Source organism: Pan paniscus, chromosome 11 (genome assembly GCF_029289425.2).
Source record: "Pan paniscus chromosome 11, NHGRI_mPanPan1-v2.0_pri, whole genome shotgun sequence".
Taxonomy (NCBI): Eukaryota; Metazoa; Chordata; class Mammalia; order Primates; family Hominidae; genus Pan; species Pan paniscus.
Genome location: NC_073260.2, coordinates 122582389 through 122608744, shown reverse-complemented (window position 1 = coordinate 122608744; position 26356 = coordinate 122582389). Strand labels below are relative to the sequence as shown.

The 26356-nt window shown below is 38.8% G+C and overlaps 1 long non-coding RNA gene across 1 annotated transcript; it reads left to right on the top strand.

Moving 5' to 3' along the window:
- LOC117981619 (uncharacterized) lies at positions 1-26356 on the top strand. Its single transcript, XR_004673190.3, has 4 exons — positions 1-177; positions 4315-4481; positions 14517-14603; positions 25898-26356. It is a non-coding gene; the product is annotated as an uncharacterized LOC117981619 (long non-coding RNA).

Below are 26356 nucleotides of genomic sequence, written 5' to 3'. Positions count from 1 at the left end.
CTGAACTCCAGTTTTTGTGGTGGTTGTCGCCACCGCCGCCGCTGCTAGGGCTGGTGATACAATGCCGCTGAGGAATGATCCTTTAAACAACCACCGGCCACAGAACCTCAGCCCTTTAAGGTCAGAATATTATTGCTTTTACCATCAGAAGTTTAAATCTTCAGGGGGAAAGTGAAGGTAAGGGCACAAATTCAGTATCTTTGTTTTGTTGTCTGCCTTCATTGCTAGTCATTTTGTGGCTTCTCCCAGTGCTACAAGTCCATTTCTCAGACTCATCAGAGTGCTGGGCTTGCTAAGGTTAAGGGTCATTCATACACTGGAGGCCTTACTGATCTGGGAGAGAGCTTCTTGGGTTAGCAGCTTTACAAAGGGGGCCTCTGTGCGATGCAAAGTTTTGTGTGGTTGTATGCCTGATACTGTGTGGTTCAGATGCCCTGACCTTAGCAGTTCTGCAATATTAGATGTGTGTTTTATAAATATAGCTACATCCCTGTGAGACAGGTAGAGTATGAGGGCACACAGGCTCACCACAGTCCCATACCAGGATTTATCAACATCTCTGAACTGGGATAAACCTGACATTGTCACTTGAAATTAAATCTACTTTCCAAGGCTTTCCAAATGAGAAGACATTAGAAATAAAGGGAGAGGAGAGATCCTGCCCCCTTCCCTGACACTCCCTGCCCTGCCTCCTACTCAATTATTTTGGAGAGAGTGCTTTAACACACCCTGGTGACAACAGGGTGACCAAGAAAACACAGGTGCACCACATTATGAAATGCTGTGTTGGCTAGGAACACATCTGAACTGCACATCTATACATATCATCATGCAGAGAATTGCCATTTCAAGGAGGGGAAAATGAGAGGCAGAATTAAGTTCATAAATATTTTGTTTCCTTATTTTGATGCAACACAAAGCCAGAATATCCAGGACTCTGTGGACCTCTATTGTCAGCTTCAACATTTGCCAACCATAGTAATTCAACCCCCAAATCTCTGCTGTATGCCATACTGGCTGTAAAAAGTAAGTGCCTTTTCCCTGGTGTCACTGCCACCAAACTGTTTGCATGCTCTCAGCCCTGTATAATTCCAATTCTCAGGAAAAGCTCAGGAGTACAGTGCAAGCCCCGCCGCCCTGCCACGTTTTTTAACCTGGATAAAGAAATAGATTACATTGTGACTTGGTCCACATTCTCTTAAGTACATGTGCAGGGAATTCATTAATGCTAATGGCATTTGCGCATATGCATTGAAGGGAAAATATAGTTGCCCGTGCCTGTGTATTCTTATTTTCTTACTGTACACTTGTGGGTTCTGTGGCATCTATAGCTTCTAATTCTGAAACATGAGTAACTCAGATTAAAAAGTATACCATTCATTTTAAAATATAGTGTTCCCACTAGCAAATGGGATGGGCATTTCTGCTTAGATTACTATGATTCCAAGAAGCCAATACCAGATGATGACTGTTTAGTAAAATAAACAACCAATGTTGTAATAATAAAATAGGGTTAAAAATAAAAACAGCAAAAACTCCCTACTGAATCGGTAGAAAATATATTCCCATTATTTAAAAAATACCTACTAAATAACACATATGCATGTCCAGAGGAGTAAAAACACAAGATGAAGGGGAAAAAAAGAACTGAAAGTAATCATGGGTAATCTGAGACTCCAGGCCTGCCAGCAGTGAATATTGGTGATAGGCATTAACAAACTATGTGGGGATGTCTGAGGCCCAGCTAAACCCAGACCATGTACTTCATTAGGTCTTGAATTTACCTGGAATCTTGTACTGCAAATGATGATTTCCAAATTGTTTTGTTCTTGATTATTTCCAGTCCAAGTAAAATGGACAATAAAGAAAAGATGCTTCCATACTGTTTCCATGATGGATGTTCACAACCAAAATAACTTCACCATCTGATGTATTTCACAGTTTTAAGTTAAAACAGACATACTATAATATGCTTGTACATCTGGCTCAGGTGCTTCATTTGCCATATGTTTGTGAAATAATCCAAGGAGATGTTACAATTGTACGTTCCCCTTGGGACTTGAAGAAAATGTGCCCACAAACAGTTACCTAATTATTCATTCCTGCCAACAACATCCTCTCCTAATAAGAAGGTGGTTCTTAAAATGAGACAATAGTGCTTTCAGTCTTGAGAGATGTCAGTGCCACTTATTGTTTCATAAACAGAAAGTCTTATGTATTTTTTAAAATAAGAAAAAGATCTTTGGCCTTAAAGCAAATAAAATACTCTGCAGGCGGTATATTTGGTATTCTTATGGGGGCACATTCTGCAGCACTGATCAAGGCCTATTGTTTCCTGAAACTCATTGAATTAAAGCCCATGAAGCCACATAGAAATTAGTGACCCAAAAGTTGATAGTCTCTAAGAAATGGCTGCTGTGGCAATACTACCCATTTATGGAGAACTTTGTAATCGGCAAATTGCTTTCATATATGTTACCACATTTAATTCTTATAACAATTTTGTGAAGCAGGTAAAAAAAAAGGCATCCCTTGTTTAATCGTGCCATTTGTAGTACTGATTCTTCACAGCACTAATAAGCAAAAATATGAACATCTTTTTAAAAAAAAATTGTAAATTACTTTGGTCTTGACCAATAAATACCAGTTGCCATAGCACACATTTCTCTAAGAGTCATTGACAATCTGCTTTTTTCCCTCTTTTCCTGTTATTTGCATCCTTCTAAACTATGACTTCTTCTGATTCTGTTTTAATTAAAAATTTGATTTTCTTTTAAGGATTAAAAAGTAGAGGGATAATTAGTTTATTGGTTAAAATACAAGCTAACCATCAAAATTCAAATTTTAATGAGGCCCTAAGCCAGGATAGAAGTCAAATGCATAAAGCATCTTCTAGGCCTAGCTTCATCCATTCTTAAATCAATTTGAAAAAATGTGGCAATGATGAAGTTATCAGCTAATAAACCTCCAATAGTGTGTTAATTGTATATTGACTGAAGTAACAAATTACTTGGGGGTTGAATTTTCACAGGGACTGGAACAAAAGACCCTAAATAGGCAGATTAAGTTAGAGGTTCTTTTCCCCCTGAAAAACAAACCTCAGTGTCAAACAGGAAACAAAGGATGAGAGACAGAGGGTAAGAGATTTGCCTCAGGTTACCCAGCTTGCAAATGGGAGTCCATGCCAAATCATCTCCCTCCACAGCACTGGGTAACAACAGCAACTATTAAATACAAATGATCTCTTAGCTTTTCTAGTAAATCCTAACATTTTTTCGTTACTCAATGTATAATACTTCCAATTTGTATTTAGTATTTCCATTGAGAAGGAGAAAGACTTACTATGAGGAAATAATTAATTTTGGTCTCTTGTTGGGGTGAGAGAAATTAAAGAGAAAGTTCAGAGAACAAGTGTAAAAAACATCTCTCTAAAAAAGAAAATGCCACCGGTCTTCCCCGACCCTACACACAGGCCAGTGGTGACAGCTATAATCGTGGAAAGGGGCTTGTGTCTCTTCAGCCTCAGCATTTGATGGACTCAGATGAACGTCTGAAAAATCTGTGGGAGCTGAGGGGTCTATTGTTAGAAATACTGAAACCGGTCTCCCTTAAAGAAGAGCGCCTCAGCAGAGTATTACACGGACCCCACCTAATCTCTTTTCCGAGGTATACTGCAGCTAATTCACGGGGATTGTTGGAGTCTATTGGTCAAAAACATTAAGCAGAATCACCACCATAATACAGAGCTCTTAAAAGTGTGCGCATGTTTCGGTGGTGGAACACATTCTTACTGTGGCATAAATTGTAGTCAGGATACATCCCTAAGTGGGTCTCAAAAGTTATATACGTAATCAAGTAGGCATTCTGATTTTAATTTTGGCAGGGCATGCTTTGAGATTCCCCAGGCAATTTTTTTTTACTAGTCATTGCATTGCAATTATGTACATAAAAATACACACGCACATACACACACACACACACACACACACACATACATTTTCTTCATTCACTAAAACTATACTACATGCCATGGATACAAAGTTAAGAAGGCAAGGACTTGCTCTCAAGTCATTTAAACAACCGGAGAATCAGACTTGCAAACATGAAAATACGAGAATTGGATGATCCCCAAAGTTGAATGGCAGATTAGGATAACATGTCTAAATACGTCCTGGAAATCTCCCCAGAGGAAGAAGGAACATGAATAGGTGTTTTCCAGGTAGACAAAAAGTTTTAAATTGTGTGCTGAGTTACAAGATGCTAAAGATCAATTGTAATCAAGGGAGTAACATCAAATTTTTCTTTGAGTTCCAGGGCCACAGTGAAAGGAGAATTGGAGAAGAAAATTCTTGGAGGCCAGGCAAATGTCATGCATTGTATTGCAGTAGTTAAGGAAGTTCACGGACTTCATCAAGTGACCTCATAGCCCATAAAATATGGGAGAGATGCAAGAAGAATAAATAGGATATATTGTTTAGAAGGTGAGAAAGGAGTCAAAGGCTCCCAAACGTTTGGCTTGGGAAACTGGGTAGAGAGTCGAAACCTTCACTAATATAAAGAGTATAAATATAATGTAAAGAGGTGGCACATACCTGTAGTCCTAGCTACTCAGGAGGCTGAGGCAGGAGAATCTCTTGAACCTGAGAGGCAGAGGTTATAGTGAGCTGAGATCATGCCACTGTACTCCAGTCTGGGCAACAGAGCAAGACTCTGTCTCAAAAAAATAAATAATAAATATATAAATATAATGTAAAGAACCCAGAAAGAAGAATAGGTTTTGTAGAGTAACTGGGAATAGACAACTAAGCGGAGATTAACGAGTTCAATTCTGGACATACTGAGTTTGCAAAGCCTGTAGGATATCGAAATGGAACTATTCAGAAAACAGTTGGTATGGAAGGGACTAGAGCTTAGGAAAGAGATTGATTTATTTATTTTACTATACTCTGTTTTTTCTTCCCATTTTTTTCTTTTTAATTTTAATTTTTGTGGGTATACAGTGGGTATGTATATTTCTGGGGTACATAAAATAAAATAATTTTATATAGGCATATGATGCATAATAATCACATCATGGTAAATGGAGTATCCATCACCTCAAGCATTTATCCTTTGTGTTACAAACAATCCAATTACACTCTTTTAGTTTTTTGTTTTTGTTTTTTTTATTTTTTTTTTTGAGATGGAGTCTTGCTCTGTCGCCCAGGCTGGAGTGCAGTGGCACGATCTCAGCTCACTGCAAGCTCTGCCTCCCGGGTTCGCGTCATTCTCCTACCTCAGCCTCCTGAGTAGCTGGGACTACAGGCACCCACCACCATGCCCGGCTAATGTTTTTTTGTATTTTTGTTAGAGATGGGGTTTCACCGTGTTAGCCAGGATGGTCTCGATCTCCTGACCTCATGATCCACCCACCTCGGCCTCCCAAAGTGCTGGGAGTGCAGGCGTGAGCCACCGCGCCTGGCCACTCTTTTAGTTATTTTTAAATGTACAATTAAATTAGTATTGACTATGATCACCCTACTGTGCTATCAAGTACTAGATCTCACTTATTCTTCTATTTTTTAATACCCATTAACCATCCCACTCCCCAACCCCAAGTCCGCCACTACTCTTCCCAGCCTCTAGTAAACCATCATTCTGCTCTCTATCTCTATGAGTTCAATTATTTTAATTTTTAACTCCCACAAATAAGTAAGAACGTGTGATGTTGGTCTTTCTGTGCCTGGTTTATTTCACTTCGCATAAGGATCTCTGGTTCCATCTATGCTGTTGCAAATGACAAGATTTCATTCTTTTTTATGGCGTAATAGTGCTCTATTGTGTATATGTACCACATTTTCTTTATCTATTTGCCTGTTGATGGACACTTAGGTTGCTTCTGAATTTTGGTTATTGTGAATAGTGCTGCTATAAATGTGGGAATGCAGATATCCCTCCAATATACTGATTTATTTTCTTTTGGGGTATATACCTAGCAATGGGATTGCTGGATCATATGGTAGCTCTATTTTTAGTTTTTTGATGAACCTCCAAACCATTCTCCATAATGGTTGTACTAATTTACATTCTCATCAACAATATACAAGGATTCGCCTTTCTCCACATCATCACTAGCATTTGTTATTATCTGACTTTTGGATAAAAGCCATTTTAACTGGAATGAGATGATAGCTCATTGTAGTTTTGATTTGTTGTGGGCTGTCTCTTCACTTTGTTGATTGTATCCTTTGCTGTGCAGAAGCTTTTTAACTTGATTTGTCCATTTTTGCTTTGGTTGCCTATGCCCATGAGGTATTACTCAACAAATCTTTGCCTAGACCAATGTCCAGGAGAGTTTCCCCAATGTTTTCTTTCATTAGATTCATAGTTTGAGGCCTTAGATTTAAATCTTTAATGGATTTTGATTTGATTTTTTTAATATGGTAAGATATAGGGGTCTAGTTTTATTCTTCTGAATATGGATATCCAGTTTTCCCAGCATCATTTATTGAAGAGACTGTCCTTTCCCCCTGTATGTTCTTGCCGCCTTTGTCAAAAAGAAGTTCACTGTAGATGTATGAATTTGTTTCTGAGTTCTCCAGTCTGTTCCACTGATCTAGGTGACTGTTTTTATGTCAGTACCATGCTGTTTTGGTTACTATAGCTCTGTAGAGTAATTTGAAGTCAGGTAATGTTATTCCTCCAATCTTGCTCCTTTTGCTGGCGATAGCTTTGGCTATTCTGGGTCTTTTGTGGTTCCATATAAATTTTAAGATTGTTTTTTCTTTTTCTGTGAAGAATGTCATGAGTATTTTGACAGGAATTGCATTGAATCTGTAGATTCTTTGGACAGTATGGACATTTTGACAATATTGATTCTTCCAATTCATGAAAATGAAGTATCTTTCCATTTTTTATGTGTCCTTTTTAATTTCCTTCATTGGTGTCTTATAGTTTTCATTGTAGAGATCTTTCACTTCTTTGGTTAATTCCTAGGAATTTAATTTTATTTGTAGATATTGTAAATGCTACAAATACTTTCTTGATTTACTTTTTCTTTCTTGATTTTTTTTTCAGATTGTTTGCTGTTGGCATATAGAAATGTTACTGATTTTTGTCTGCTGATTTTGTATACTGCAACTTTACTGAATTTATCAGCTCTAATATTTCTTCAATGGAATGTTTAGGTTTTTCCAAATATACGATCACGTTATCTGCAAACAGAGATAATTTGACTTCTCTTTAGGGTAGAGTTTTAGATGTTAAACTGTGGTAGGGACAAGATCCCCCCAAAAGTGAATAAAGACAGACAGTAAGACACTGACATTTAAAAGGAGGGCAAAGAAACAGAAACCAACCAAGGCACTGGATGAGGAGCAGCCAGTGAGGAAGGAGGTAAGCCAGGTGAAAGAGAAAATAGGCAAAGCCAGAGCTCCAAGAATGGAAGAAGAGTCAGAATAACAACAACACTTATTCCATTGGGTTAGAAGGTGAAGCAAGACTGTCTCTGCAGTGATATGGGTAGAGCCAGGTTGGAATGGATCAGAGTGAGTGGATGATGTGGAATCATAGATAGCAAATTTAGGTTGCACTTTCTAAAAAAATTAGTTATCAAAGGAAGAGGCATGAGGGTGCTAAATAAATGGGTTACTAAAGGGGTTTTTTCCTTAATGAAAAGGATGAACATATTCTTAGCTAATGGAGAATAACCAATGGGACACAGAAGTTAAGAAAAGAACACTGATAATGCAAATTTCCTAAGGAGACAAGGTAGAATAATTTCCATAGCACCAGTGGATGGGCTGGTCTTTGATAGGAAAATTGTGTTTTGCTAGAAATGAGGACAAAGAAAAACTGGATGCAGACACAGGTGGGCTTATGGGTGAATGGACAGGGAAATGAAAGAAGCTGCTCCTGATAGCTGAGAGTCCCTAAATTAGAAGCGAGGTCATCCCAAAAAAGAGAAGATTGAGAGTTTTGAAGAGTGGAGAAAGTTTAGAAGAGCAGCTGAGGGAAATGGGAGAAGCACATGTAATAGGACTGCTGAGTAACATTGAAGGCACAACTGAGATTAGTTTCACTCCAGATTTATGATCTCCATTCTATATGGTTATGATTTTTCTTTTTCCTTCAGCACAGCAGTGCTCAAGGAATGTTTACAGCTAAGGAGGCTCCATGGAGGATTGCCTGAAGGACATGAAGTCCATCCATCTCTCCAGATAGTTTAGATTATATCTCAAGATCAAGGTAAACCATCAAACTAAATACTTGAGCCATATTGTTTTGGCCCCTTTTACTATTACTCACTTTTACTGAATTGCATTTTGGCATGGGGCCTTGGCTCGCATTGAGGGGCCCAACAAGAAACAGCGATAGCCCTCTCAGCCTTGTTAGCATCATGGAGCCTGTTCAAAAGGACAGGCACTGGCCTCGGTACCATTTATGTTCCGTTCATGAGGGCACAAAGAGCCATTTCTTTTTTTTTTTTTTTTTTTTTTTTTTTTGAGACGGAGTCTTGCTCTGTCGCCCAGGCTGGAGTGCAGTGGTGTGATCTCAGCTCACTGCAACCTCTGCTTCCCGGGTTCAAGTGATTCTCCTGCCTCAGCCTCCTGAGTAGCTGGAACTACAGGTGCGTGCCACCACGCCTGGCTAATGTTTTGTATTTTTAGTAGAGACGGGGTTTCACCATGTTAGCCAGGATGGTCTCGATCTCATGATCCACCCACCTCGGCCTCCAAAGTGCTGGGATTACAGGCATGAACCACCGTGCCCGGCCCAGAGCCATTTCTTTTAGACCCAAATGCCAGGAAACAATTGGTTTTGCATGAGCAATGGCAATGTGTTTGCTTGTTTGTATGGTCTTGAAGCCAGAATGCATGGTTTCAAATTCAGCATCCATCATCTATTAGTTGGTTGATCTTGAGCCTATTAACTTCTCTATGCTTCAGTTTCTTCATCTATAAATTAGCAAAAATAACAGTACCTGCTCCATATGGATGCAGTGAGAATTAAATGACACAATCAGTGTAAAACTGTTTAGCATTATGTGTGGAAAATCATAAGTCCTTAATACATATTAGTTATTATTATTATCTTACAACTGATATTTTTTGTTTTATTTTTGTGTTTTGCCTTCATCTTCAGTGTGGTGTGCCTTTGCATGTATTAGTTTCCCTCTGGTTTCCACTTAATATTATTTTCCATTTGTTCTTTAACTACACTTCACTTATTTTTCATCTGATATTCACCTGGCATGGTTTGGGAATGAGGCTGAATATAACAAAGTAAACAAAAGATCTTCAACCAGTCAATAACTATAAAGATTATTCTGTCTATTTTTGTCCTAGAAATAGTTTCAAAGATAGTAAAATGAACTTTCTTATACCACATTTTATATGGAAATGAAAGTTTCCTTGAAGTCCATTTCACTTGATATTGACATTTCTTACAATCACTCTTGATCAGGCCCCTACAGGGACTCGGCCATGACTCAGTATTTGCTCAAATACTTCTCACTGTGAATAAATAACATGTTACTTTAATTGGAGAGAGGGACAGATTATTGTAGCTTGAGAAATAGCCAAATTTTGCAGGGGAATGAGGGCTGGATTTGAGGGTCAAAGAACCTAGGTGTAGACACCAACTCTGCCACCAGCTCTTTGCCATTGGAACTCTCTGGCCTCAGTTCTTTTATCTGCTAAGTAGGGTTAACAATATTGATCTCACAGTGTGATTGTGAGAAATAAAGAAGAGGTTCTGCAAAAAATAGTTGAATCTGCATCCAGTGCAGGCAGTAGCATTCAAGCAATCATTCACATTTGTACTTGAAAAATAAGGCCAAATGGCCAGGCGCGGTGGCTCACGCCTGATGCCTGCAATCCCAGCACTTTGGGAGGCCAAGGCGGGCGGGTCACGAGGTCAAGAGATCAAGACCATCCTGGCCAACATGGTAAAAACCCATCTGTACTAGAAATACAAAGATTAGCTGGGCATGGTGGTGCATGCCTATAGTCCCAGCTGCTTGGGAGGCTGAGGCAGGAGAATCACTTGAACCCAGGAGGCAGAGGCTGCAGTGAGCTGAGATCACACCACTGCACTCCAGCCTGGGCAACAGAGAGAGATTCCGTCTCAAAAAAAAAGAAAAAGAAATAAAAATAAGGCCAAATGATTCAGTCTTCTTAACTGTGTTCAAAGGCAACTTGAACATACTTAACTTATTGAGCTATTTGAAATATGGATAGCAGCCATTTAGGAATATTTAGTCAAAAGTCAATTTAAAAAAAAGCTTTAATTCCCTTTTAAGAATATTCAGGAAATTTCATCTTGGTATCAGATTATCAGCTTGGCCTGCAATGTCACAGGAGAAACAAGAAAAATATCCCAGATTGAATTCTCTGCTTTTAACTAAATAAATAATTGGAAAAACCCCTGATATACAAATAAGTCTGCTTTATTTCCTGGCAGACTTGTTTTGTTTTTCTTATTGTTATTGTTGCTGGTTTTGTTGCTGCATAAACCAGTAAGCACACGCAGATGAAAGGAAGCCTTTGTTTTGTTTTAACTGAAGGTACGTGGGCATGGGATGGCTTATCCCAGGTGTGAACAGCAAAAGGGTTTAGGCCAATTCTTTAAGGAAATAGAAGCACTTACTTTCCTAAACCCCTCCCACCTTTCAGGACCGAGGTTGAAAACCAGAGAATGTTGTGTTGGTGGGCCACTCCCTGCCGCCCCACAGAACACCCAGAGAAATCAGTGCTGGAGAGCAAAAAAAGAGCCCAGCTACAATGGTTGGTCTTCAAAGGGGTTCATTTATTATATTGCTCAGTGCCCCACAGAGTTGCTCCAAGCTCATAACTGCCACTGATTTCAAAGAGAGCTCTGAACTTGCATACGCTCCACAAGGCACGGCGCAGGATGAGAAATAGGCTGAGTGGCTTTAAGCCATGTTCAGACATTTTTTAATGTTCATAAATGTCTTTGGCACCATCACTTTCACATAGAAACCCACTTACCTCCTACCGCAAAGTGTGAAATAAAGCCACTTTCAAGCCTGGGTAGGGGATGGTCTGGAAATTGAGCTAAATCTTCAAACTGCATGAAGACTGAAAATAGGATTCACAAACTGGAGCTCAGCTCTCACCAAACCCTTTCCAAGGTCGGGTCACTGTGACACTCTGCTCTGTTAGATACCATCAGTGCTACCCTTGAAGGGTTAACACAGGGAACCGTGGTCATCTCAGTAGCTTCCAAATGACCCTGGGGTGAAACTGAATGCCCAGAGCTCTAACACATCAAAAAATAGGTGGTCTACTGAAGGAGGGAAGCACTGTCTCAACTGAGGCTTGATTGGGATTCACCTGACACAGCCCTGGGAAATCTCGAGTTAGGGATTGGCATTTCTTACCACACTTCTCTGCCTTTGGAGATGCTGAAGGTTACCCAGGGTGTTTGTGGGAGATGAGGACCATCAGAGGTGCTCTCTCTCCCTGAATGCCTGCAGAAAGATTAGCCATCTTCCCCAATTTTATTCCTGTGGTTGTCTGGTCACCAAGACAAGAGAAAAAGAGATCCCTTAGATACTCAGCAGTCGCTTTGTATACTCCAGGAAGCTCTCTGGTAAGTAAGTCTCCAGAGAGCCCCTTGCATGGCTCCATGAGCACCTTGCTTTTGGAAGAGGCACAGAAAAAAAATGTGTCCTATTCATGTTCACTGCTAAATAAACATTAATTAAGTCTTGGGCCATATATTATATTGGTTCCCATCTTTACTGAAAACAGAAAGTTATTTATTTGAGAGAAAAGGAGTTAACCGATTTCCAGAATTCCAGGGATGCGCTCTGGAAAAACGAAACCACACGGTCCCTTCTCTAAAGGTCTTTAATAAAATGTTGCTAAAGCATTTATCTACCTGTTTATTTATTCCTTTAACAAATATTTACTAAGCACCTGCTATGCGCAGACGCAATTCCCATTGCTGGGATACGGTGGTGAACAGGGCAAAAAAAATTCCCTGCTCTCTGAGTTTGTGTCTGACTGGGGAAGACAGATGATTACAAAATAAGTAAGAAAACTTCAGAGTTTTTGACAAGTGCTAGGGAGAACATGAGCAGGAGTGAGGGCTCATGTGAGGACAGGGTGAAAGAGGGTGCAATTTGAGACTGGGTGATGTGGTGAGGTATCATTTGAATAAAGGATCCTGAGGGGAATTTACCTTTAAATGCTTGTCTTTTTTCGGTTAGTGTAAATATTAGTAGAAAGTGACTGAGGATTACCTCTGAAGTCCTTTTGAAACTTAGAAGGTAAAGCCAGCTTGCCAAAAATGATGAGAAGACAATGTAGCCCTGCTCTTGGATCCTGGTACCACTTGGCTGTGCAGTGGCACAATCATGAAGTTGAGTTCCATGGAAAAAGGAAGGGTACTTGGTATCATGTTGTGCACACAGTGAGTGCTCAGTAAATGCTGTTCACTCATAGATAAGGTCCGTAGTCTCGGATTCAGATCTAAAAGTAATGTTTTTGACAAAAATATTTTCTCCATGTTTTTGTATCTCTTCCAGGGGTCTTTGAGTAGATATAGCATACCAGCAGTCCCCAGCCCGTTTGGCACCAGGGACCAACGAGTTTTGTGGAAGACAGTTTTTCCATGGACCAGGATGGCAGGGTGGGGATGGTTTCGGGATGAAACTGTTCCACCTCAGATCATCCAGCATTGGTTAGATTCTCATAAGGAGTAAACAACCTAGATCCCTCACATGTGCAGTTCACAATGGGGTTTGCACTCCTATGGGAATCTAATGCTGCTGCTGATCCTACAGGAGGTGGTGCTCAGGTGGTAATGCTTGCTCACCTGCAGCTCCCCTCCTGATGTGCAGCCTGGTTCCTAACAGGCCACCGACCAGTACTGGTTCGTGACCTGGGGACTGGGGACCCCTGATATAGACAGATGAGACATCACAGATAGTTTCTGGAATTTATCAAGCCATATCTATTCACAATACCATCCCTAAATTCCCCCATCATCAATGTAAATATCTTTAATCTGTCTTTATTTATGACTGTCCTCAAGTATTCAGTGTAATATGTTAATGGGCTGTCTTCATTTCTTCTGTCACATTCCCGTTTCTCTAAGAGGAGACATCCATCTGTAGCATTAAACACTGTGTATTTTTATCCTTTCACCCTTCCTTCCTCCTTCCCTTTATCCCTCCTTTTCTTCTTTCCAATATGTATGTTGTGCAAACCATGGTATATTCCATAGGCCCCATCTTAACTACACTAAAAAATTAATTATTGAACAGGTACTGCTAGAAGCACTGAAAAGAAGAGCATGGAAAGTGACTCAAGGTGAAGGGAGGATATATCATTTCCTTCTGTCTTTTGTCACCATTGTTGAGATGGCAGCTACTACCCATCATATTTGCTAAAGGGGAATAGTGATTACCAAACTCCTCCTGGTTTTAAGGGTGAAGTTAAAGTAACTGGAATAAAATAAAATAAATTAATTATTGAACAGGTACTGCTAGAAGCACAGAAAAGAAGAATGAAAGGATGTGAAAGTCAGTAGTGTTACATATTAGAGAAAATACATATTAGAGAAAATATGTAACTCTACTGACTTTCACATCCTTTCATTCTAAGTTGAATACTGTATGTGAATACTGCTATTAATGGCATTCCCTTCTATCTGTTGTACCCAAGAGTCTACAAGTCCTTTTTACATGTATAATATCTCGTATAATCCTCTAAATCTTTGCTTCTCAAATGTGGTCCTCAAACCAGCAGCACTGGCATTTCCTGGGAGTTACTGGAAATGCAGAATCTCAGGCTCCGCTGCAAGCCTCCTGAACCAGATTGCATTACAACAAGGTCTTCAGGTGCTTTGTGCACACATAGAAGTTTGATAATCTCGGCTTCCAGTCAACCTGAAAGGCAATTAAAATTTCCCTTTCACGTTTTACAGATTAAACACACACACACAAAAAAACTCAGTTTCAGAGATGTTTAATTAGCAAGTAGGTAACAGGACATGGAGTCAAAGGCCAATATTCTTTCCACCACCCTATGCCCCCTCTTTGGATGCTACTAGAAAAAAACTACCGCATACCTCTTTTGGGGTCTGACGTCACTGCGGCCAGTATTTCATAAGTAGCATTTACACAATAATTATAGCCTGATATTGTCCCCTGGTGGTAAGTAGGCCGATGCTTATCTCTTGCTGGATCACACATTCCTTATATAGGCTATTCTTGCCACCTGTTGCCTAAAAGGCCTCAGGTTAATTACATGAAACAAGTTTCATATTTAGAATGTTATCCAATTTTCTGTAATTACTTACCAAAGAACATTTCACTGGTTAACAGTTTTTGAGGTTACCATTGCAAATTTTCTTTCCTAAGCAGACTTTTAAGTGATCTATCTGACCACCTTAAAATGAAAAGGAAAGGCAACTAACGTGTCACACGCATTTCCTTGTGTACCAAGCTTGGTGCTTTGTATGTGTTATCTCTTGATCTTTACAGAGACTTATCCATTTTACAGATGTGGAAGTCAAGACTCAAAGATGACACAGGTAGCAATGCTGGGCATGAAGCTAAAGTGTCATACCATGCTGGCCTCTTCCTAAAAGTAAGTCTTGCCTGAATTAGCATGGAAAGTGACTCAAGGTGAAGGGAGGATATATCGTTTCCTTCTGTCTTTTGTCACCGTTGTTGAGATGGCAGCTACTACCCATCATATTTGCTAAAGGGGAAAAGTGACTACCAAACTCCTCCTGGTTTTAAAGGTGAAGTTAAGTAACTGGAATAAAGTAAAAACAGAGAGGAACCAACTAGAAGGATACAAACTGAGTATGCAGAATCACCTAAAAAGGATTAATCAGCAGAGGAATGTTGCTGGCTAATATACTTTGAGAATTCCATATCAACACCATATACATTGGCTAAAATCCAGACATATAATCTAAGCAAGGCCCTCTAAACTGGTGAGTTTTAAATTCCTTATGTTTAACAGAGAAGCAGCAGGAGGCCGCCTTATTCTCTAAGAAAGAGGAGGAATGAATAGATTCCTCAAGCTGATAGAGCTGAGAAAGGCATCTCCTAGGCTCTTGCATCACTTATGTTAATATGCAGGTCCTCAGAACTGCAGCTTTCTCATGAACATTGTACTGGAAAGTTCTCCTCTGTTACTCTCTGGGAATCTGCAGACAGTTCATGTGGAAGTCTCTCTCCCAGTCTGAAAGAATTAAATAGAATATTATAATTACTCAGAGTTTAATATATGCTACAACTGTTTTTGCTGCCTTGGTGTTTAAAGATGCAAATGTTCCAATCGCTTCTAGAAACATGACATTATAAAAGGGACTACCGTAATTAGGAATAAAAACTGTTCAGTCCTCATTAACCAGAAAAGCAGTTTCTAAACCCAGGGAGGCTCTACTTTTATTCCAAGAAAAGTCAGGAAGATGGCGCCGCAAGAGCCTAATAATGATTTTGGGTCAACTTGTGCTCACTGCAGTTGACTAGGATCCATGTGAAATGATTTTTTAAAAGGCAATGAACAACAAATACTTCTAACAGAAGAAAACTAATCAGAGAAAAGCCTGAAGAATAATCTTAAGCACACTCTTCTTTAAAGTTTCACTATTATTTTATTCTTGATTGCCCAAATTCATTCAGCCTTAATGCATTGTTAAAGAGCCTGTCCTATTAGCCAAGGATGTTATGGTAACTGGTTGTAAAGCTACTGTTCTCCTGGTTACAACATGTGACTAGAAAAATGCTTTCTTAATTGAGGCTGAGAGTGATAATTCCCTGGTGACTCAAAATAGTTAAGGGCGTATAAAACTGAGCACAGGCTAGTCTCGAAGACGATGGCAGCCTTTACTTTGGTTCTTTAATCTCCGCATCCATTTCTGTCCTGCCAGAACTGTCTACACTGAGGCCTCACTGTGGCATTAGTCACGGTAAGAGCCAAATGTGTTCTAAGCCTGTGCCTTTTTATACCTGTCGAAGGGAATTTGGTCACTGAAATCACAAGTGAGCCATGTTATAAGGTGTTTAACTGTGAGGCAGTCTCCCACAGAGGAGGAAGGCGAGAACATTTGGAAGGAATGTGATTTATTTATGTTTTCTGCATAGGTACTTGTGACGTGTCTGCTTCTGAGAAAAGCAACGTCCACAGATTGCAGATAGATAGCGCGTTATCTAGCCCTCATTCTTTCTTTTAGCTGAAGTTCTTATCACCTATGTTTCAAAACCTAATTAAGCGATGGTTCATTCATAACTAAAGGACACTGGACAGGATCTAGGCTCCAGTCTCTTCTTTGTCAATAACCAGCTCTGTGGCTCTCAGCAAATTAGTTCTCCAGTGGGACTCTGTTGCTTTGTCTTGTAATAATAACAGTTCTATTTATTAAACTTTTTCTCTGCAGTAGGGGCTTTAATAAGCACTTTAACTAGATTATTTCATTTAAACCTCATAATAACCCAATGGGTAGTTTCTATTTTAACCTCCGTTCGGCAGATGAGGGAGTTGAGGCATAGAAAGCTGAAGAGTTTGTCCAAAGTGACACGACTTGGACATGAAACAGCCAGGATTTGGTTACGTTTCTGCTGAACCTACAGACTACATGTTTATCTTATTGCCAGAATACTCCACCCAAGAATTTATGGGGCAGGGAGATTTTCCTGCCCCACAAATTCTTAATTGTACTTAGAAATGAGTTGGCTTCACTCATGTAGCATGTCTATGCTGCCATATGTAATTTGATTTTTTTTAATTTTTTAAATTTTTCTTCTTGTTTTCCCAGCCAGAGTAAAATGTCCAGATGAGTTAGTGGAAAGGCTACTTCCTATAGGGTAATGAGTGAGGTTATCTGCCCTTATAAATTCCTTCCTTTATAAATAGAGATAATAATGCCTGGCTTATAGTGTTTTGATGCTTTAAGTGCAAAATGGCTATAGGATGGATAGCAGCACTATATAAAGAGAATTTGTTTCTAGTATTTTAAAATATCAGCTCTCTTGGGAAAGACTCCTTCTGAAACAATGTATTTGCCAGGTCATGTCGTGTTGTGAGATGCTAAAGTTGACGCATTGATCATTACTTTGTGGTTTTTCAATTTAGAAAATAATTCTTAAACACGCTCTTATTTATCTTTGCACTATTAATTAACGTAACAGGAAGAACAGTTTAATGGTGAATGTGAAACCTTTATTGAGTACCTAAATTTGTCCTAGATGTTAGCTTATTGAATTTTCACCATTGCTCTATGAGAAAAATGTGAGAAAACCGAGACTCAGAGATGTTAGGTAACTTCCACAGGACATACAGCTTTTTATTGAGAACTGGCACTGAGTCAGAGTTTTAGTTCTCTCCAGAGACCAGTTTCCACCATGTCATATTGAAGATAGGAATATTCTTTAAGATTTTTGTGCTTAAATATCTGTGTGTGTATTGTTCATGTTTCATTTTATTAAAATATCCAACTGAATAGCCAACATTTTCATAATAAATATTACGATGATAAAATATTATAACTTAAAATCATAAAAGTACATATTGGAAAAGACCTTAAAATCAGCAAGCTCAACAAGTGATTCATTGCTTTTCCAGCTGGTGCTTGGACATTGCCTGCAATGTAGAACTCACGCCTCAGGGACAAACAATTTCATCTTTAACATTTACAAAGTATTACCACTAGACTGTCCATCAGGGATCTCAAATGTAACATGTTCAATACTTAATTCGTAAAGTTGTTTCATAATTTTATTTCTAGTTAATTGAGGAGCTGGGCTTACCAGAAAAGAGCAGGCAGTAATGAGGATAACATTATTCCATCAATAATTAACCACAGATTATATTTTAAGCATTCATTTTTATTTTATTACTAAGGCCAAAGAAAGAGGTCAGTAAAAATTGTTACCTTATCTCCTTGGGATTTTCCAAGATCACCTTGTTAGAGCTTAATGCTCCATTTATGTTAGAAGACAATTGCGTCAGTCAGAGTTCCAAGCAGAAAGCAGCCGGTACATTCAAAAGGGTTTGAGGCATGTTAATGAAGGGACATTTACAAAGGTATGGGCAGAGTTCAGGGAAATTAACAGAGTAGTTGTTCACCACTGCAAGCATTTCAAGGATATCAATGGTGGAGAACCATTAGCAGCTGTAGGCATGAGAGAGTGAGAAATGAGTAGGTATCAGAACCCAGGGCAAGTGATGTTACACAATGACACCCCATCCCCTGCCTCCAGAAAAACTGTGGCCTCGGGAGGAGGCATGCTGCCTGGAAGCTCAACCAGGAGAACAGATACCCTGACCCCACTGTCTCCACCACCCGCAGAGCTCCTGTTGGTGGCTGAGTTCTTGCTGCTACTAATTGGAAGACAGAAGACGAGATTCCTTACTAACGCAGCCCAGGACACAATATTACATGTCGTCCAATACATTACCTGAGTCTTTTCTCTTCCTACTCCTCTCTGGACACTTATCCCTACCATACTCTCCCATTTCTATCTCCTAAATCAGCAACAGGAAGGCTAACTAGTTTGAAAGTAGCCTTAGATCATGAAGGGAAATAATAATCCTACAGATCTAGGAGGTTTTGCCATGTGACAATGTTAGCATGTATCTCTTGGATTGTACAAATTAATTCTAAAAGAAATTTTACGACCTTTCTTCCATATTTTTGTATCATAATTAGCAGACCAAACTGGCTGATATGCATGCATAAATTTTATACGCATACCAGTGTATATTAGAGACTATTTAGTGTTCACACATCAAATAAACTTTTTTCTTTTGCTCTGATTCCTTTCTGAGACTTATCTAACTATTCTTTGTTAAAGCCATTATTAAGCTTTAAACACTGGTAATGTAAGTTCTAATCTCTGAATTACTAGCCTAATTGCTTTATCCCTATCCCCAATATCTTCAAAGCCTTGCCTTTTGGGAATTATGTCTTGACTAAAAGTTCTCTGAGACTAAAATCTTCCGAGCAAGCAGTCTCAGAACCAGATTTTCCAATGGGATCTGTTTACATCATTGAAGATAAGAGGTCTGATAAATAGAATTTATATCAGGTAAGCCAGGTACATTGTGAGAAAAAAGGACATCCTTTATTTTACTGTAGAACCCTTGAGATGGAGTTGACACAACTTGAAAGACAAGTTCAAATAAACTTTTGGACCCATTTTTCTTGAATGTTGATGTGACAGTCTCTTCATAGGTGTTTTGAGCTTGAGATAGCTTTTCAATTCATTTAAATCACATATTGGTTTACCCCACTGTGCACATTACAACAGATCTGACAGTGAAACATCAGTTAAAACCGACACACCTTGGTGATAAGAATGACAGATTTTTATGCGCATGAGCAGAATGAGGGCAATGTTTTGTCTTAAAAAAACAGCTAAGGCATCAGCAAGTTAGGCAGTGAGGTCTTCAGAGTTTCATAATTCTCTAACATGTGTTTATTTTTACCCCTTGATGTTAGCAGTGTGGCAGGTACACTGAGAAATAAGCCTTTTAAAGTCATATACTTTATTCAAGTATTTATTGAACCTCTTCTTTGAGGCAAACATGGCAACAGAGGTGGGACATGAAATTGGAAATAAAACATCATCCCTCTCCTTAAAGAACTGGTAGTTTAGATAGGTGACAGTGTCACAACAAAATGAGGGGAACTTCTGGAAGCAGAATCTTGTCAGAGACTCTGTTCCAATGGCGTCTTTTTATTTGTTTAGTGCCATAGCCACTAAGCAGGCAAGGACCCATGAGACAGTAGGTGAGAAGGTTCTGGGGTTATACATGTGCCATGGGCTTAACAAATCACGACTATCGTGACTACCAATTGGTGCTGTCTCAGAAGTAGTATTACATGCATCTCATTCTCCCATCCTCATGATACTGTGTGGTCCGGATCCTCATTAGTTCTCAGGTTGAGCAGTTGCAACTGACCGCTATCCAGCTTCCTGGTTTAATACTCAAGATTACCTTCTATTTACTCTTCTTAAATCTATTCTCTGCCACCCCTGAAATAATCTTTGTAAAATGTGAATCTGGTAGTCACATTTCCCTTTTTAAATGGCTTTACAATTTCCCATGTCCACCAAGATAAGGTCCGAACTTGCCAATGAGCTCCACGGTGATCTGATTCCTATAGACTGCTCCAACAGCTTCCCATGGCCTTTCCATGGATTCTGCCATAGTGACCTAAGGGTTCACCAAACTCAACTTCTGCTTCATGCTTTAATGCCTCCATGTCTCTGTGCATGGTGTTGGTCTGCCTGGGCCAGACTTCCCCTTTCCTTTTTTAACTGTACTCCTGTTCTAGAGGTCTAGCTCAAGTTCTCCCCATCTCTATCACCACCTCTCAGAAACACCATCATCTATTCCTGCAAACGCTTCCTAACTTCTACTTCACTCCCCATCCACTCTTGCCCCTTCCAGTCCATTCTTGACTGCTAGGCTAAAGATAACCATTATCCATCCCTACTCCTATCACCCATAGCATAAAGAGCAATATCCTTATCAGGGCCTATGTAGGAGGTCCTACCAGGCCCTGCTTGTCTCTCCAGCCTCATCTCCTCTTTGTGCAGCTTGCTCCAACCACAACTACCTTATATTGCATGTCCTTGAATGCCCTTGAATGTCATATTTCCTCTGCCATAGGCTTTGCACATGCTGATCTCTCTTCTCAGATTGCTTGCCCACCTCTCCTACCCATTCCACAGATCTCAGCTCAAAAATTGCTCCGAGAAGCAAGCCTTCTCTGAACCTTAGTCTTGACTAAGTTTCTTTACTCTGCATTTTCATAGAAAGTATTTCTTTACTTCATAGAATTCACCTCAGTCTGCAGTTGGTTGATGACTTGGTTAGTGTCTATCTCCATCTCAAAATCGTTTCATGAAAGATGAACAGCATCTGTTTTTGTCTATCACTGAATTCCTAGCCTAGCACAGTGCCAGTCACAAAAGGGGCACTCAAAAAATTTTTAAACAATGGATCAATCAATCTACTAAGGCTCTTGCTCAGTTGCTTCATTTGAAGAGCCTTGATACCATCATCACCACTATCATCTTATATACCTTCTTTGGAAAAATGTCTATTCAATTTCTTTGCCTATTTTTTAAGTGGGTTGTTTTTATCTTTTTGTTGTTGAGTAGTAAGCGTTCTTTTATATTCTGGATACTAGGCTCTTATCAGATATATGATTTGCAAGTATTGTCTCCTATTCTGTGCACTCTCTTTTCACTTTCTTGATAGTGTCCTTTGAAGCACAAAAATGTTTAATTTTGATGAAGTTCCATTTATTCCTTTTTTCTTTTGTTGCTTGTGCTTTTTGTGTCATGCATAAGAAACCATTGCCAAATTCAAGATCATGAAAATTTACCCCTATGTTTTTGATCCATAAAGTTCTTTTGACTTTTAAAATTCTATAAGATAAGTCAATACTGGTCGCCTATTACACACAAAGAACTATTGGGATTTCAGGGGAAACTGGATATTGGAGACTCAAGCATCAGAATGGATAAGGCATCATTTTAGTGTTAGAATCAGGTCCCAAGATGGAAACTTCAGAAGTGCCAGGATGTGCAGGATGTGATTGAGTTATATGTAGACAAAGAGATTTGGGATAGAAGTGTTTAAATATAGAGTCCAAGGTAACTTAACAGACCTCTAATTAAAACAATTAAAGCAAAATTCCAAAATACATAAAGGCAAATAATAAGCTCTGAAGAAAACTGAAAAAAGTCTGACAAATTCCAAGCCTTGCTTGAACTAAAGAACACAATGCTATTTGTGTAGAGGGAAAATGTTAACAAATGCTACATAAAGTTGTGGCCTGAATATAGAAAAAGCCATCCTAGATAGTGCAGGAAAAGGAAAAAACTTAGTTTCTAATTTAGCTCTAAGCAAGATAAGAGAAAGACTTGCCTGATACATAGTAAATGCTAAGTAAAGGGTTTGTTGGATGTAAAATAAAATTCCTGAAAGAATAATGGAATATCCTGTGCAGAGTAAATGCTCAATCATGTATTTCTTGAATAAAAAGTAAAACTTATAGAAAATAAGTGAATTTGATGTGACCGATATAAATGCTCCTCCATTGAGAAATGACATTTCAAAGTAAATTGTTAATCAAGAATAAGTAAATAACCACATTTCATAGAGTGGCATCTCTGAAAAGAAACAAAAAGGAAAGAAGGAAGAAAGCAAGCAAGTAACTAACCTACTTATGAGTCTATAGGCATGATGTTAGGCAAAAAAAAAAAAAAAAAACTGTCTTGTGAAAGATAAATTATTCAGACCACCGGGATATAGCCATTTACTACAGGAGGAGGAAAAAACAAAATCATAATAATAGTCTAGTGTTATTCTTATTTAAATATGTTAACTTAGAATAAACATACTATTTTCTTCTCTCTTCCCTTCTCTCCTGTCCTCTCCTACGGGCTCCTCTCCACACATTTTCTATCTTCCTTTTGTGTTCTAAAGAATCTTTTAGCAATAACAGGACAAGGATAAAGATATGGGAGTGATATTGTTTATTACCTGTGAACAGTAGTTTGTACTACTGTTAATAATAGTGTATATATACCAGGTTTCTGTTTTGTTGAATTAATTAAGGCAGAGAAGTCAAATAATAACCCCTTAAAACATTCTGTATCATGACCTTGGTGGTGGTTTCAGTACTCAACGGATTTGTCAGAACTCATCAAATTTTACACTTAAGTATATATTATACCTCAATAAAGCTGACAAAAAGGAAATAGAAAGGTCAACCATAAGCAGTTTAATTGTGCAGGAAGAAGTGGCCTACTGCCCTCCAGCTGGAGAAGTTTTACCAAGCCTAGACGGTCCTGCAGGATGGCATTTACCATGGAAAAAGTGGAGAGATGTTATTAACAAGCACATCACAGAATTCAAGTAGATTTTACAGTCTCTGATTTGGTCTTGGAAACCAAGTCATGTGCCTTAGCATAAAAATGAAAATGGCAGTAACAACCAAAATTCAAGGGATTTTGAAAATTATGAGCATAGGATCAACATGGTGAAAGATAGAAATTTGACATTTAGCTTTCTGCTTAAAAACATTCCAGTTTTTAACAAAGATCAGTAATATAAAAATGGTAGATGATACCATCTCATACCCATTAGAATGGCTACTATCAATTAAAAAAATAAAAACCAGAAACCAGAAAATAACAAGTGCTGAAAGGATGTGGTGAAATTGGGAACCCTTGTGTGCTGGAGGTAGGAATATACAGTGGTATGGCCATTATGAAAAACAGTATGGCAGTTCCTGAAAACATTGAAAATAGAATTATGATATGATCCAGAGATTTCACTTCCAGGTTTATACCCAAAAGAATTGAGAGCAGGAACCAGAACAGATATCTGTAAACCTGTGTTCATAGCAGCAGCATTATGTGCAATTGCCAAAAAATGAAGGCAACCCAAGTATTTATTAACAGATGAAGAGGTAAGCACAAGGTTGTATATACATAAAATGGAATGTTATTCAGCCTTAAAAAGGAAGAAAATCCTGTCATATGCTACAATATGCAAGCAACTTGAGGGGATTATGCTCAGTGAAATAATCCACTCACAGAAAGACAAACACTCTATGATTCCACTTATATGACATACCTAGAGTAGTCAAAATCACAGAGATGGAAAGTGGAAAGGTGATTGCCAGGGTTGTTGTAGGGGAGGGGGAGACATGGGGGGGAGAAGATTGGAAGAGACTTCTGTTTTCTCTAGAGAGGGAGGATTCAAGCAGGCGGCTTGCATGGGATTGTAGACTCAACTTTTCAATGCCTCTTCCATTCCTCCAATGATAAAAGGAGGCACTTGGTAATTAAAAGACTCCCTAGCTGTTGAACAGAAGTAACAAATAGCAACATGAGGAAAGGAACAACAAAGAAAGTGGCTGAGAAGAGCAGGAAGTTCACAAAAGCAAAGTTACAAACCATTTTATAAGTGGGAGAAGGAAATGGTGAATTCAAAAGTTGTAAAACAAAGGAGTGACAAAACATCTGAGCAAGAAAGAACAAGATATTCTACAGAAACATGCTGGGGTCTGGGGTTTTTAGCTGATGAACAGAGCTATTGACTGGCCAACATTTTATTGAAAAACACCATGTTTTCCATAGGTATCCAATGTTTATTGCCTAAGTGTTAGTTCTGAGGATACACCCAGCAAATTATAATATCCATAAGCAGATATTTTGTAAATGGAAGTCATGGATATGCCCACAGAAACCAAAAAGCAGAAAGTCACATTGTCCAGATTAATATATTTTGAGATTCTTTTTAATGAAAATTCTTATTTATTTTGTGTCAGAAGAACACCAGGGAATAAAATTATTTTGAAAAGAGGCTAGGTGGAGTACAATTCATAGTCTTCCTCAAAATGGGGAAAAAAGTAATTGTATCCAAACAAATTTTTATATCTAGTTATTTGAGGTGGTACTTAAAGTCTTTCCTAAAATGATTATTCAGGGAAAATCATTCAGTTGGGATTATCCTTACTTTCTATAACTCCTTTTTTTTTTTTTTTTTCCTGGTATGTGGCTTTAAGCCAGTCCTCTGATTCTTAGAATGCTCAAAAAAAAAAAAAAAAAAAAAAAAAAAAGAATTAAGGAAAAGGAAAGAAAATTCAAATAAGTCAATGGGGCTGCTTGGCAGTAGTGAACAAAAAGCATGTGATTAGGAAGGGGCTGAAATGAACTAAAAGCAAGGCACCTGCTTTTTTCAATAATACTATTTCTATCCTCCATTTCCATAGAAGAAAGCAAGCTAAAATGGTATAAGAAAAATAGTGAATATTTATCAGACTAAGTGTATGATGTGCCAAGGCCAGTCCTAAGTGCTTTGTATGTACAAACTCATGTAATATTCACAGCAACCCTGTAAGGAAGATATCCGTAAGAGCCGATTGTTACACTTTCAGGAATTTTGTGAGCCTTTGTTGGTAGCTTGAAATCAGTCATTGTGGCAGTACTTACATCATGGAAATTAAAATATGCTACAAATCCGAGACTTTGGGGTGAGAGCCGTTTGTTAAACATCTTCCAGAACAAAACTGCTATTGCCTTCATTCACAGATGGGTAAACTGGGGCACAGAAAAATTGAGTGATTTGCCCATAATCATGCAACTAGTAGTTGGTGGAGTTGAAATTTTATCCTAGGCAACACCACCTGGGAGCCCAAGCTTTCAGTCATCATGTTACACTGCTTATGATATGACTAAAATGCATTGGCTAGATTTACAAAGCCTGGGTCCCAATTTGGACTCGTCTGCTACTCACTGTTAAAGCTGTCTGTCTCAAGACATTTCATAATAGAATGCTTCACATTTATCTCTGCTATATCATAAATAAAATATATTATGTGAAAATGCAAAATAAGCCTTGATTCTTTTCATTCCTTTCTTTACTTTTCCTTTCTTCTTCTTTCTCTTTCCCTTCCCTTCTCTTTTCTTTCCCTCCCTCCCTCTCTCCTACCCTCCCTCTTTTCTTTCCTTCCTTCCCTCTTTTCTTTCCTCTTTTCTCCTTCCTTCCTCCCTTCCTCCCTTCCTTCCTCCCTCCCTCCCTCCCTTCCTCCCACCCTTCCTCCCTTCCTCCTTTCCTTCCTTCCAACACTGATTATGTCTATGGTATTGAGTAGGATGTATGTGAATCTTGCGGGACTTTTGGCAGCATTTGAGGAGGACTGGAGTGAATTTTCTCCCTAATGCTTTCTCATTATCATAGAAAGCAGAACAGCTGTGCTGACAATGGGCACCATCATCATCATTAATAAATATTTATTGAGCGCACCCTTTGTCCTGAACTCTGAGGACATATTAAGGTAGAAGATAACCGTCTTGGAGCTTGTCAAGCAGAGTGTTCTCTTCTCTTTCTGCCTCTAGCTGCATCTCTACCAACAGTTGGATCTCCATCGCTCTGAGAATCATCATGGTTTCAGGTTTCACCAGGAGACTCTGGTCTCTGGGCTTCATTAATTATCTCTTGGTTTCTCAAAGCCTAGAGGGGATAACTGACACCTTACTGTTGCTACTCAATTCTTTATTTAAGTTCTTAGCTCTTTCATCATCTATGTAACCAATTCCCCGAATTAAATTCCTTCTGTTTTCCTGGTTGGACCCTGACTGATACAATTCACTGTATAAGTATGTGTATAACAGGTCATGATACATAATACATTTCTTACTTTGAGCAGTTAATAAAAGTTTGCACATTAGCATGCCATGGATGGTGCTGAGCCCATTTCTTTAGTTGGTCACTGACGGCTATCAGTGAGTTGCAGAACATGATCTTGGAGACATTTTTCTTCTTCTTTTAAGGAAAACTGTTATATAGTAAATGGT